Raw genomic sequence first — 12,431 nt, 5'->3', positions numbered from 1 at the left:
GATGAGTTTCAGAGTTCAACAAAGTTTGAGTTATGACAGATGTTTGTTTTCTTTCACTCAAGTATGTCTGAATAAGCTTATTTAATCAGAAGCAAATGTGCGGTAGCTTTGCACGATTTCCATATGCAGTATAGCGTGTCACTCAGTTGGCCATTGCATGTTTCGCATTAGTTACGCCTTGTCTGTCCCAAGGGAAAAGTTTGAAGGGTGATGACAAACGCCTTTTGCATTTGTGTCAAACAATGACATCATGTTACCTCTGGCGGTGTTAATTTGCACAGAGCTGATTTGGGAGGGGCAGCAATGCTATTAATTCAAGACACTTCAGAGATTGCGATCTTGTGGCCCTTGATGGCGCACTGCTTTGAGGAGGACAATGACTCTCTGGAGGCCCAGATCTGTGAGCTGGAGGAGAGGCTGGCTGGCCAACAGACCACCTCCACTTCTGACTTTATTGAAGTAAAGCAGTGCTTGGCCACTCCCTAAGCTATTCTCTTTGCTTTTCAGCTCGTTCAAGCACAGCATGACTACCTCTAGGAGCGCAACCATCAAATCATGCATATCATGACTCTTCTCCCAGTTCTTAATAAGCTTGTCCCTAAACTCATTACCCTTCCCCTCATCATGTTGGAATATGGCAATGATCAACTCTTCCAGTTTGGTCTGTCGTTCTGCATCACTGCACAGTCTGCTGCCGCCACTGCAGGAGATGACCTGGCTAGCCACACATTCAGAGACACAGCAGAGCTGACCGTCCGCATGGCCAGAGGGTATTTCTGGGATATTACAGCAGAGACATCCCTCATCTGAGACCCTACCTCACCAAAACTTTGCAAGGCTCACTAGGAGCTAGGAAACCTGTATGTTGTTTACGGTGGTTAGCTCCCACCATGACATATATAATGAGTGGACTTAAAGTAGTGTTTGTGTATATATGTGTGTGTGTGTGTGTGTGTGTGTGTGTGTGTGTGTGTGTGTGTGTGTGTGTGTGTGTGTGTGTGTGTGTGTGTGTGTGTGTGTGTGTGTGTGTGTGAATATGAGTTAGTATGTATCGGTGTGCGCATGTGTGTCTGTATGTATAGCCACTGGTGTAAATGGATGGATAGCCGCTGTCACAGACCATTCCCACTACTTACCAGTACCAGACTGATAAGCCACTGTGTGTCCAGGACCAGAGCCTGTGTGACGTGGAGGAGCTGAGGAGAGAGCTGGACTATCTGCAGGAGCAGTATGAGGAGACCGTCCAGCAGAGGACACTCATCCAACTGGAGCGGGAGGACGGTAATGACCTCACTTCCTGTTCCTCTGGTGGCCATTTTGGTGTTATTGTTTAGTAATTTTGATTTGGTATCTTTGTTTGTAATGTATTCTCTAACAATGAGTAGACTTTTAATGTGTGCTACTGTTATAGAACATGCATAAAGACATAGATCTAACTTGTGGTAGCTCAACTTTTATACCCATTTTTCACCTGCAGTGAAGGACGATCATCTTCAAAATATTTTTTTTTTGCAAACAGGCAAAGAAGGGTGGAAAGAAAGATTAATTATCTAAATATTCAAGGAGGGCCAATATCTCTTTGGGAGCATTAATGCAACTGTACTAAACTATAATAACCACTAGATGGCAGTATTGGCATGACTTGCCAACACTGTTTTATCCTCTCCTATTAAACCCCATTTCATCTCAGCATAGCCCAGCAGCTCCTCTGTAGCTCTATAGTGCTCTACCCACTCTGTTCAACTGATCATCAGTCGTACAATCTGGGCCGGCAGCCACAACGCAACCTGAGAACCCCAGTCTTAACAAACCCTACTATCCGATTCCCTCTAATTCCATCCCTGCCTGCCACATCACACGTCACAGCCCCTCTCCACTGCCAGCCCAGATGTTGGAGAAGCTGTTTCCATGTCTCCTTATTGAGTCATTCAGGCTTTAATTTATCCCATATAGATGTAATACAGATGGTAATGTAGTCGGTGCAGTAATGCGGCTGGCTGGCTGGCTCAGCCTCTGGCTCCGATTGGAAAGCAGCTGGAGTGTGGAGAGAGACTAGAGCCGGTGACGGACACAGGCAGGGAGGGGAGAGGAGAAAAGAGATTTGAATGTGATTGTGAACCAGTGTTGGAAGCAGCTCCTCGAGAGGAGGCTACAGTCTTTCTCAGCAGACAGGTGACAGACAGGCAGACAGGCAGGCAGGCAGGCAGACAGGCAGGCAGGCAGGCAGGCAGACAGGCAGGCAGGCAGGCAGGCATTGGAAGAGGCTAAACAAGGCATTGCTGGATATTTGAAGTCCAGCCTTGCCATTAGCTATTGATTAAGCCTGTTTGTAATTTCTGCTAAAGCTGCCCACATCTTGGACAACCTCCATGGTCGGTCTGTCTGTCTGTCAGCCAATTCTCTGAGTGTTCTATTGAGCTTGTATCTGGGGTTGAGGCTGTTTTAGTGGATGGTAGATGGATTCAGTGTTTGTATCTGGGGCTGAGGCTGTTTTAGTGTATGGTAGATGGATTCAGTGTTTGTATCTGGGGCTGAGGCTGTTTTAGTGGATGGTAGATGGATTCAGTGTTTGTATCTGGGGTTGAGGCTGTTTTAGTGGAGGGTGTATGGATACAGTGTTTGTATCTGGGGCTGAAGCTGTTTTAGTAGATGGTAGATGGATTCAGTGTTTGTATCTGGGGCTGAGGCTGTTTTAGTGGAGGGTGTATGGATACAGTGTTTGTATCTGGGGCTGAGGCTGTTTTAGTGGAGGGTAGATGGATTCAGTGTTTGTATCTGGGGCTGAGGCTTTTAGTGGATGGTGTATGGATACAGTGTTTGTATCTGGGGCTGAGGCTGTTTTAGTGGATGGTAGATGGATTCAGTGTTTGTATCTGGGGCTGAGGCTGTTTTAGTGGATGGATATAGTGTTTGGTTCAGTAGCAACAATGTGTTGAAGGCTCCCACAAAGGCTTCCCACAGTGGAAGAAGGCTGGAGGAGCTAGCTGATTCTCATCCAAATCCAAAGCAGAAGACGGTGCTATAAAGCACAGCTAGCCTGAAGCGATGGATGGAGAAGAAGAGAGGAGAGGAGAAGGGTGATCTAGGGGGATTTCTTTAGTCTTTACAGTCCATAGACTGTGAGCGCAAAACTCTCTCCAATTTACGGCCTCATGTTTGCCCAGAGATAACAGCAACAGACCACCTGCCTCTTGTGCGACATCCATCAGGGCCCCATGTGTTCCAGCAGCCACAGCAGAAAGGTTCCCACCCCTGGACCTTACTCGTTTTTCATGTAGATGTAAATGCTAGCACCAGGAGTAATTGAATTCATCACCAATTAATCAGGCACTTAAAAAGGGCTGGATGAGCTAAAAGCTAATTAGCCCTTTCCATCCCCCCCTATTCTCAGTATTGCGGTGTCTAGCTAGCTACCTGCTGGTTGAGGGAATAGAGTGTGTCATGGTACTACCCTAGCCCCTTCTACCTACCCCTTACCCCCTAGGGACTCATGTAGATATTAAAGGATTGGATTGGTGTAAGCCAGTGAAGGGGATCATATTTTTGTTTTTGCCTAGCACCAACACACCTGATTAAACTAAAGGCTTAATGACGAGTTGATTAGTTGAATCAAGCTTGGTAAATACTAGTGTAAGCAATATTGTGAAAATGCCATCTAGCCTATCAGAAGACAAGCTGAAGCTTTCAACATATTGTTAACACCTATCCAATCTCCTGAGATCTAAACAAGTGCATAGGGGGTAGGGACTAAGGGTTTATTTGGAACAACAAATAGTGTTTGTGGTTTTCTTATGAGCACTGTTGGTTTTCTATTGATCTGGCTCTCTGCTGCCCCCTGTAGGAAGTGGATGTAGTGACGGCAGACTGTCTGGCCCTGAGGGAGCAGGTGAAATTCTACCAGGAACAACTGGCTCACATAGAGGCACAGCATGAGACGGTAAGAGAGAAGGGACATCTCAGAGAGGGGACTGGCTGGATGGCCAACATCAATTACCCACAGTATTAGTACACAAAGTAGGAACAGTTTACTACTCAATGGCTCTCTTGGTCATTACTTACAAGTGGGACTGTGTTTGAACCCGGGTTTCCTGCATGCCAAAAGGCTGTTAGCCCACTGAGCTAAAGGCATTAGCTCAGGGAGCTAATGCGGGTATTCAAAGCTCAGGCAAGGTTTGCCGAACCACCTCCTTTACATAAGCAGAAAGGCTTTTCTGTTAAGCCAAGCCACTCAAACTTCAGAGGACAAGTGTTGGAGAGATGCCCAGTAGGGGTTGCCAGGGGCAACAGGGTTCAGATGACCTCGGCCATCTTGTTGACCAGGTTTTACCATGAACAGTAGTTATTTTACCAGGAACAATGGTGGTACTGAGGCTTGATTAGAGCACAACAAGGCAGGGTAAGAATAAGAAGAGGCTTTCCAAGGAGAGATCTCACAGATGATATAACCAGTTATTATATCATAGAACAGAGCCCTGATTCTCTATAACACTGCCTCACCCAAGCCTTTAACCCAGTCATTCCCTCACACAAAAACTCACATTTTAATTGTTAAATCCACAAATCACATAACTTGTAAAATAATTCACACACACACACGCACACACTATTGCAAAAATAATGCACACACATTTGCTAAATAATTCACACACATTTGCTAAATAACACACAGACACACACACACACACACACACCCCTCCCTCTGTTCTCCATCTCATCAGCAGCTGACAGACACATCCTGCTATCAGATCCTGGGAGAGCAGAGAGAGAGCGAGGCAGAGAGAGAGCGAGCGAGGCAGAGTGGCGGAGGGAGAGAGAGTGAGGCGGAGGGAGAGAGCGCGTGAGGCAGAGAGGTGGAGGGAGAGAGAGCGCGAGGCAGAGGGAGAGAGCACGAGGCAGAGCAGAGAGCGTGCGAGGCAGAGAGGCGGAGGGAGAGAGAGCGAGGCAGAGCAGAGAGCGAGGCAGAGCAGAGAGCGAGCGAGGTAGGCAGAGCAGAGAGAGAGAGAGAGAGGCGGAGGGAGAGAGAGCGAGGCAGAGCAGAGAGCGAGCGAGGCAGAGCAGAGAGCGAGCGAGGCAGAGCAGAGAGCGAGCGAGGCAGAGCAGAGAGCGAGCGAGGCAGAGCAGAGAGCGAGCGAGGCAGAGAGGCGGTGGGAGAGAGAGAGAGGCAGAGAGGCAGAGGGAGAGAGGCAGAGAGCGAGCGAGGCAGAGCAGAGCAGAGAGCGAGCGAGGCATTGAGGCGGCGGGAGAGAGAGAGAGGCAGAGAGGCGGCGGGAGAGAGAGAGGCAGAGCAGAGAGCGAGAGAGGCAGAGAGGCGGCGGGAGAGAGAGAGAGGCAGAGCAGAGAGCGAGCGAGGCAGAGAGGCGGAGGGAGAGGCAGAGCAGAGAGCGAGCGAGGCAGAGGGCGAGAGAGGGAGGGCGAGAGAGGGAGAGGGAGACTGAAAGGGAACAAAGAGAGAAAGCAGAGAGAGAGGGAGCAGTGAGAAAGGGAAAAGGAGAAGCAAGCGGCAGTTCCTTCTCTTCGTCACAGTTTTTTCCTCTGTGAAGACCGGCCACTCGGCCGCACGCTATGTTTAACACACTCCCTCAGGTACACGCTCGATAACTCGCTGCACCGGATTACTCACAGCACCCCTAGGTTTTATTAACTGCTATTATTATCAGACATTTCCAACACCTCATATTCCCCTGATGAATGGACTGCCTTATCATTACTCAAGGTTCAGGCTGCTGGGGTATTTCATTCTGCTGTGATGGATGCGTGGAGGTTGATAATGGTTTTAGGTATTGCGACCTGAAGACGTACATGGCTGGGTCTTAATGTTGTGTGTGTCTGCAGAGGGTTGAGAGTCTGGTCTAGCCTGCTGAGCATACAACACACATGAACGTGCTCACTGCACACATGCACACACACACCTCTCAGCCTAATGTCTGTGTCTAAATGTTGTGTGTGTGTGTGTGTGTGTGTGTCTGCAGACGGTTCAGAACATGGTGGTCCCTGTAGAGGGTCCAGCTGCAGCAGGGAGAGAAGTCCTGGAGTTTTACAACCCTGACATCACCCCAGTATCATGGATATCAAGGAGTACTATAGCCAGCTGGCTGAGAGCCTCCAGGTACGGATTCTGGAGAACACACACACGCATGCACGAACAGTGTCATTATGTAAACATACCTGCACACACACAGAACACACACACCCTTCAACATAACTCCAGATCCCCCCCCCCCCCCAATCCTGCTACACACCTCTCCCCCACTCCACCTCCCTCTCCCACCCCCTCTTTCTTCCACAAACCGCCTGGCCCGTCCAGGCATAACTCTGAGCCTTCACACATCTCAGAGGGATGGGCCAGCATGTTTTCTTTTCCTCCTGACATCACACTTGAGACGAACCTGAGAATCAGAGCTGCTGCCACACACCAGAACAGACCCACTTTGTCCCACTGTGTGTTTGTGTGTGTCAGAAAGAGAGTGTGTATGTGTTACAAGCTAGAGGTGCTCTGCTGGGGTCAACCTGGCTCTCCGGTGGGTCTGACCCTCCCCCAGGTTCCCGGGTCGGGATGTCCGTAATCAGACCTCTGGGCTGCTTCCTAGGTGGCATGGGGGTGTGTGTGGAGGCTTTGGCCCAAATTGACAGCAGCTCTTGCGGTAACCCAAACAATTACACTCTCCCTCCCACTTCATCCTATCTCCTCCCCTCCTCCTCCTTCCCTCGTTCATTGCCAGCTGGACAGCTTGCTGGCCTCCATTAGTGTCTCAGAAGGTGCAATTGTCTCCATCCCCAAATTATTGCCATTTGGGATTGAAGTGAGATTGCTGGCTGACTCTGGTACCTCGTTGCCACTCATTTGTTCCTCTCCATCAGGACTGCGTCCCAAATGGCACCCCATTCCCTTTATGGTGCATTACTTTTGACCAGGGCCTATAGGGTGACATTTGGGACGCACCCCAGGAATGCGGTTAGGATGAGGGGAGGGTTTAAGATTGGTCTCAGCAGGTATGAAGCTAAGGCATGGACTGATTATTCTCCCTGTCTGGGTGTACAAAGTACAGGACACTGATTATTCTCCCTGTCTGGGTGTACAAAGTACAGGACACTGATTATTCTCCCTGTCTGGGTGTACAAAGTACAGAACACTGATTATTCTCCCTGTCTGGGTGTACAAAGTACAGGACACTGATTATTCTCCCTGTCTGGGTGTACAAAGTACAGGACACTGATTATTCTCCCTGTCTGGGTGTACAAAGTACAGGACACTGATTATTCTCCCTGTCTGGGTGTACAAAGTACAGGACACTGATTATTCTCCCTGTCTGGGTGTACAAAGTACAGGACACTGATTATTCTCCCTGTCTGGGTGTACAAAGTACAGGACACTGATTATTCTCCCTGTCTGGGTGTACAAAGTACAGGACACTGATTATTCTCCCTGTCTGGGTGTACAAAGTACAGAACACTGATTATTCTCCCTGTCTGGGTGTACAAAGTACAGGACACTGATTATTCTCCCTGTCTGGGTGTACAAAGTACAGGACACTGATTATTGGAAGGGTATTTACATAAGGACTTCTTTGCACATGAATAACCCATGCATACTGCTTTTCTAAACAACAACTGGAAGACAATGGAAATATCAACTTGTGGTTGTTGTACTGCTTATGAATATGTACAGCCTAAAATAATGTGGCCCGCCTATTTATGAGACACAGTAATTTATGAGACACACTCATGGATTGTCATACAGTAAATGAATGGTAGTGACTATGTTGATATGTTTCCAGTGTGAGTGCAGGGAAACTGGTGCGGTTGTAGCTGGAAAGGAGCTGGAAAGGAGCTGGAAAGGAACTGGCGGTGGCCAGAGCTGCGGGGGTCACAGCCGCTGTCTTTCTTTATTTCTTTCTAGTTTATTTTTCTCCTGTAAACTTTCCTTCCATGAAATTCACTCTTTTCAGACGTCTAATCAGAAAAGCCCACCATTAGTTCAGCATCAAACATTAGCCACTAAATCAAGAGGAATGGTAGAAAATGAATGTCTTCTTCCCACAGACAGTAAAGTTTAGGGAGGGAAAGGCAGTTCACTCCTTATGAGTTCTCCCTGAGTGACAGTGAATGAATAAAGCGAGCGAGTTCCCCGCCGACAAAAGTGTTTACTCTTCGAGACTTCAACTGGGAGATGAGAGGAGTTCTGCACTGTCTCAAGGCGGATTTTTCTCTCTCTCTCTCTCTCTCTCTCTCTCTCTCTCTCTCTCTCTCTCTCTCTCACCCTTCCATTATTAAACATACGTTTTACAATTCTCTCTCTCTTTCTCCCTGTCTCTTTCTTCTTCATCATCAACTTCTGAAACTTCTCACATTCCTCCTCCGTGTCTCCGGAGACTTCAACCCCAGACTGTAGAATAGAAATAGACCGTCATCTGTCACATCTAGCACCTCCACCCCCTTCTCATAGAGAAACAGAAACACACAACAGAGAGGCTTCATTGAGAAAATTGTAGAATATCTCTGTACAGTCATTCAAGAATTAGTCTCGAACCACCCCAAAACTCAACGACTCACTCAGTATTTCACAAGTCATTGAATTACTCAATGACTAAGTTTACAGTATTTAAGGAAATTGTGGGATTTTCCATTATAGTCCATCAATCAAGAATTAAACCCTCCGCAAACCACTTAATAGAATCAGTCAATTACTTAAGTCTACAGTAACTTACTACACCGCTCGCCCCTCTGTAATCATCAGTGGTCGAACTGCAGCAGACACCTCCCCATTTATTATTTATTTAATTGTATTTATTTTACCCTTATTTTACCAGGTAAGTTGACTGAGAACACATTCTCATTTACAGCAATGACCTGGGGAATAGTTACAGGGGAGAGGAAGGGATGAATGAGCCAGCTGGAAGCTGGGGATGACAAACATGGCGGTTTGGTTCCCGTTACTGTGGTTGTGGTTATAGTCCCAGCTCTTTAAATAAACAGGCCCCCTCGGTAACCGCAGTCGCACTCTCATAACACCGTCTCCTCTTCCCTAATGTGCAGCACGCGAGCCCACGCTCTACCCAGCCTGGGCCTAGTCTGATGGACAGATCCCTCCATCCCTCTTTCTCCTTCCCCTCATCTCTCTCTCACCGGCTGTGATGGATGTCCCAGGTCTGGTTTCTCACCGAGACACAACTTGGCCAAACAAACCAGCTTGCGGTGAAGTCAGTCAGGCTCAGCTTAGAGATGTGTTTAATAGAGTAGAACATGCAGTGATGGGGATGACACACACCCCTGCCTGCACACACAGGGCATTCAGCCAGGGCTCACTTATCATACCAGACAGAGAGAGAAAGCAGAGGGAGAGAAAAGCAAGGTTGGGATCTCATCATCAGCCCTATGTTAGTTCTGGGACTGACTGGGGTTTCCTTCCAAATGGCACCCTATTTCCTATATAGTACACTACTTTTGACCAGAGCCCAGATCTAGTGCACTATAATAGGGAATAGGGTGCCATTCTGAACGCAGCCTGGAGCTCCTGTGATCTACCTGAAAGAGAAGCAGACGGCCTGGACCCTCATCATCCGTCTTTGACAGCTAATTGTTGAACTTCTCTGATTGCTGTAATTACTCACAGCAGGGCGCCGGGTGTGCGTGTATGTGCGCGTGCGTGCATGTGCGCGTGTGTGCGTGCATGCCTTGTTTGGAAGAGAGTGTTCAGTTTGAGGTTTTAATGTGCTGTTTGGAATGAAATTGGCAGATCCATTTTCTCTAGAGATGAACTACAATGAGTGTGCCAAGTCACGCATCTCGAACATGAATGTGGATCAATGAAGTTTATACCAATGCACATTATTACGATGTTACCTCCGACCATGAACCTGAATATCTGGTTTTGGGTGCTTGCGTGTGTGTGTAGATTGCAGAGCATGAGAAGGAGCTTGCAGAGCTGGAGAGGTGTGGTGAGGAGCTGGAAAGGTGTGGTGAGGAGCTGGAGAGGTGTGGTGAGGAGCTGGAGAGGTGTGGTGAGGAGCTGGAGAGGTGTGGTGAGGAGCTGGAGAGGTGTGGTGAGGAGATGGAGAGGTGTGGTGAGGAGCTGGAGAGGTGTGGTGAGGAGATGGAGAGGTGTGGTGAGGAGCTGGAGACGTGTGGTGAGGAGCTGGAGAGGTGTGGTGAGGAGATGGAGAGGTGTGGTGAGGAGCTGGAGAGGTGTGGTGAGGAGATGGAGAGGTGTGGTGAGGAGATGGAGAGGTGGTGAGGAGCTGGAAGATGAGATTGAGATGAAGAAAGAAGCATATGTGGAGGAGATCGCTGATCTGGAGGTAAGAGAGATCTAGGAACAGTTTACCCTACCATCATCCCTAACCACAGATCTAGGAACAGTTTACCCTACCCTCATTCCAAACCACAGATCTAGGAACAAGTTATTCTACCCTCATCCTAACCACAGATCTAGGAACAGTTTAAACTACCCTTAATCCTAACCACAGATCTAGGAACAGTTTAAACTACCCTTAATCCTAACCACAGATCTAGGAACAGTTTAAACTACCCTCAATCCTAACCACATATCTAGGAACAGTTTAAACTACCCTTAATCCTAACCACAGATCTAGGAACAGTTTAAACTACCCTTAATCCTAACCACAGATCTAGGAACAGTTTAAACTACCCTCAATCCTAACCACAGATCTAGGAACAAGTTATTCTACCCTCAAACCTAACCACAGATCTAGGAACAGTTTACCCTTCCCTATCCTCAAGTCTAAGAGTAGAAAGTTAGAAAATATCAGACCTTAGACTAGTGGTTAGGGTCAGCTTCTACCTCCATCCATCCATCCCATATATCCAATGGCTCTATTCCAATAACTTCTACCTCCATCCACCCATCCCATATACCCAATGGCTCTATTCTAATAACCACACTAGCATACCAATTAGAATGTGTCCAATACATAGATACATGGCTTTATAATAAGTGGTAGGATGGAAGTGGTTATTAGAACATGGCCCATTATCTCTCTGTTTCTTCTCAGTGTCGTATTGAGGAGATGAAGGAGCAGCAGCATGACCTGCAGGTCCAGATGAGGGAGCAGTGTGGGGACTACGAGGAGCTGCTGGGTCAGAAGATGGCCCGGGACATCGAGATCACTGTCTAAAGGGGAGACTTTTCACTGATACATTTCACCCACAGGGCCTCATGCACAGCAATAGTGTACAGTGTGATCATCAAGGCCTCTGTAGTAGTGAAAAAGATGGAGAGGCCCTGCAGCATTTACTAATGGGCTTGTTCAGGAAAGAAAATTAAGTACCCAAAACACATGACACTTGGAGAGACAATGACTATCCTTAATATAATATTCAATACAGAGGTTTCTGTAGTTTTACAATGACAATAGTATCTTCAGATGACGTGATGTTAGCCTAATATTTTTGATTTTCTTCACAATATTTGTGTAGCCCTACATTGTGAACATGTGAGTAGTATGTGTGACATAATGTCACCTGGGCATCCTCATATCCATAATATCCATATTAAGACATTCCTGAGAACAAAGGTCTGACATCCTAGGTCAAAAGGTCTGACATCCGAGGTCATCCGGGGTCACTGGAAACAGGCCCTACGACAGTCCCAGAAAACATGATGCAATTTCCTGTCCGGTATCCTTGAAGATGTTTTCGTGTTTCTGTCTTGCCGCCCTCCTGTTTTGTGTGTTTGTGTCTGCCTGTGTGTCTGTCTGTCTGTGTGTGTGTCTGTCTGTGTGTCTGCCTGTGTGTGTCTGTCTGTGTGTCTGCCTGTGCTTCTGTCTGTGTATGTGTCTGTGTGTGTGTCTGTGTGTGTGTCTGTGTGTGTGTGTGTCTGTGTGTGTGTCTGTCTGTGTATCTGTCTGTGTATCTGTCTGTGTGTCTACCTGTGTGTCTGCCTGTGTGTCTGTCTGTCTGTCTGTCTGTGTGTCTGTCTGTGTGTCTGTCTGTCTGTGTGTCTGCCTGTCTGTGTGTCTGTCTGTGTGTCTGCCTGTGTGTCTGCCTGTGTGTCTGCCTGTGCTTCTGTCTGTGTGTGTGTCTGTGTGTGTGTCTGTGTGTGTGTCTGTCTGTGTGTCTGTGTGTGTGTCTGTCTGTGTACAGTGGGGGAAAAAAGTATTTAGTCAGCCACCAATTGTGCAAGTTCTCCCACTTAAAAAGATGAGAGAGGCCTGTAATTTTAATCATAGATACACGTCAACTATGACAGACAAAATGAGGAAAAAAAATCCAGAAAATCACATTGTAGGATTTTTTATGAATTTATTTGCAAATTATGGTGGAAAATAAGTATTTGGTCAATAACAAAGGTTTCTCAATACTTTGTTATATACCCTTTGTTGGCAATGACACAGGTCAAACGTTTTCTGTAAGTCTTCACAAGGTTTTCACACACTGTTGCTGGTATTTTGGCCCATTCCTCCAAGGCAGATCTC

At 47.3% G+C, this 12,431-nt stretch overlaps 1 pseudogene across 1 annotated transcript; it reads left to right on the top strand.

Moving 5' to 3' along the window:
* The first annotated feature begins 351 nt into the window (after positions 1 to 351).
* On the top strand, positions 352 to 11,132 carry LOC311107228 (annotated as a pseudogene). The gene is made up of 9 exons: positions 352 to 459; positions 1,170 to 1,281; positions 3,210 to 3,274; positions 3,842 to 3,937; positions 5,970 to 6,106; positions 7,776 to 7,875; positions 9,893 to 9,935; positions 10,225 to 10,295; positions 11,010 to 11,132. The product of its transcript is annotated as an uncharacterized misc_RNA (transcript).
* The last annotated feature ends 1,299 nt before the right edge of the window (positions 11,133 to 12,431 follow it).

The sequence above is a fragment of the Coregonus lavaretus genome, assembly GCF_964263955.1.
Source record: "Coregonus lavaretus genome assembly, chromosome: 32".
Classification (NCBI taxonomy): Eukaryota; Metazoa; Chordata; class Actinopteri; order Salmoniformes; family Salmonidae; genus Coregonus; species Coregonus lavaretus.
This window is presented reverse-complemented; position numbering and strand designations above follow the sequence as displayed.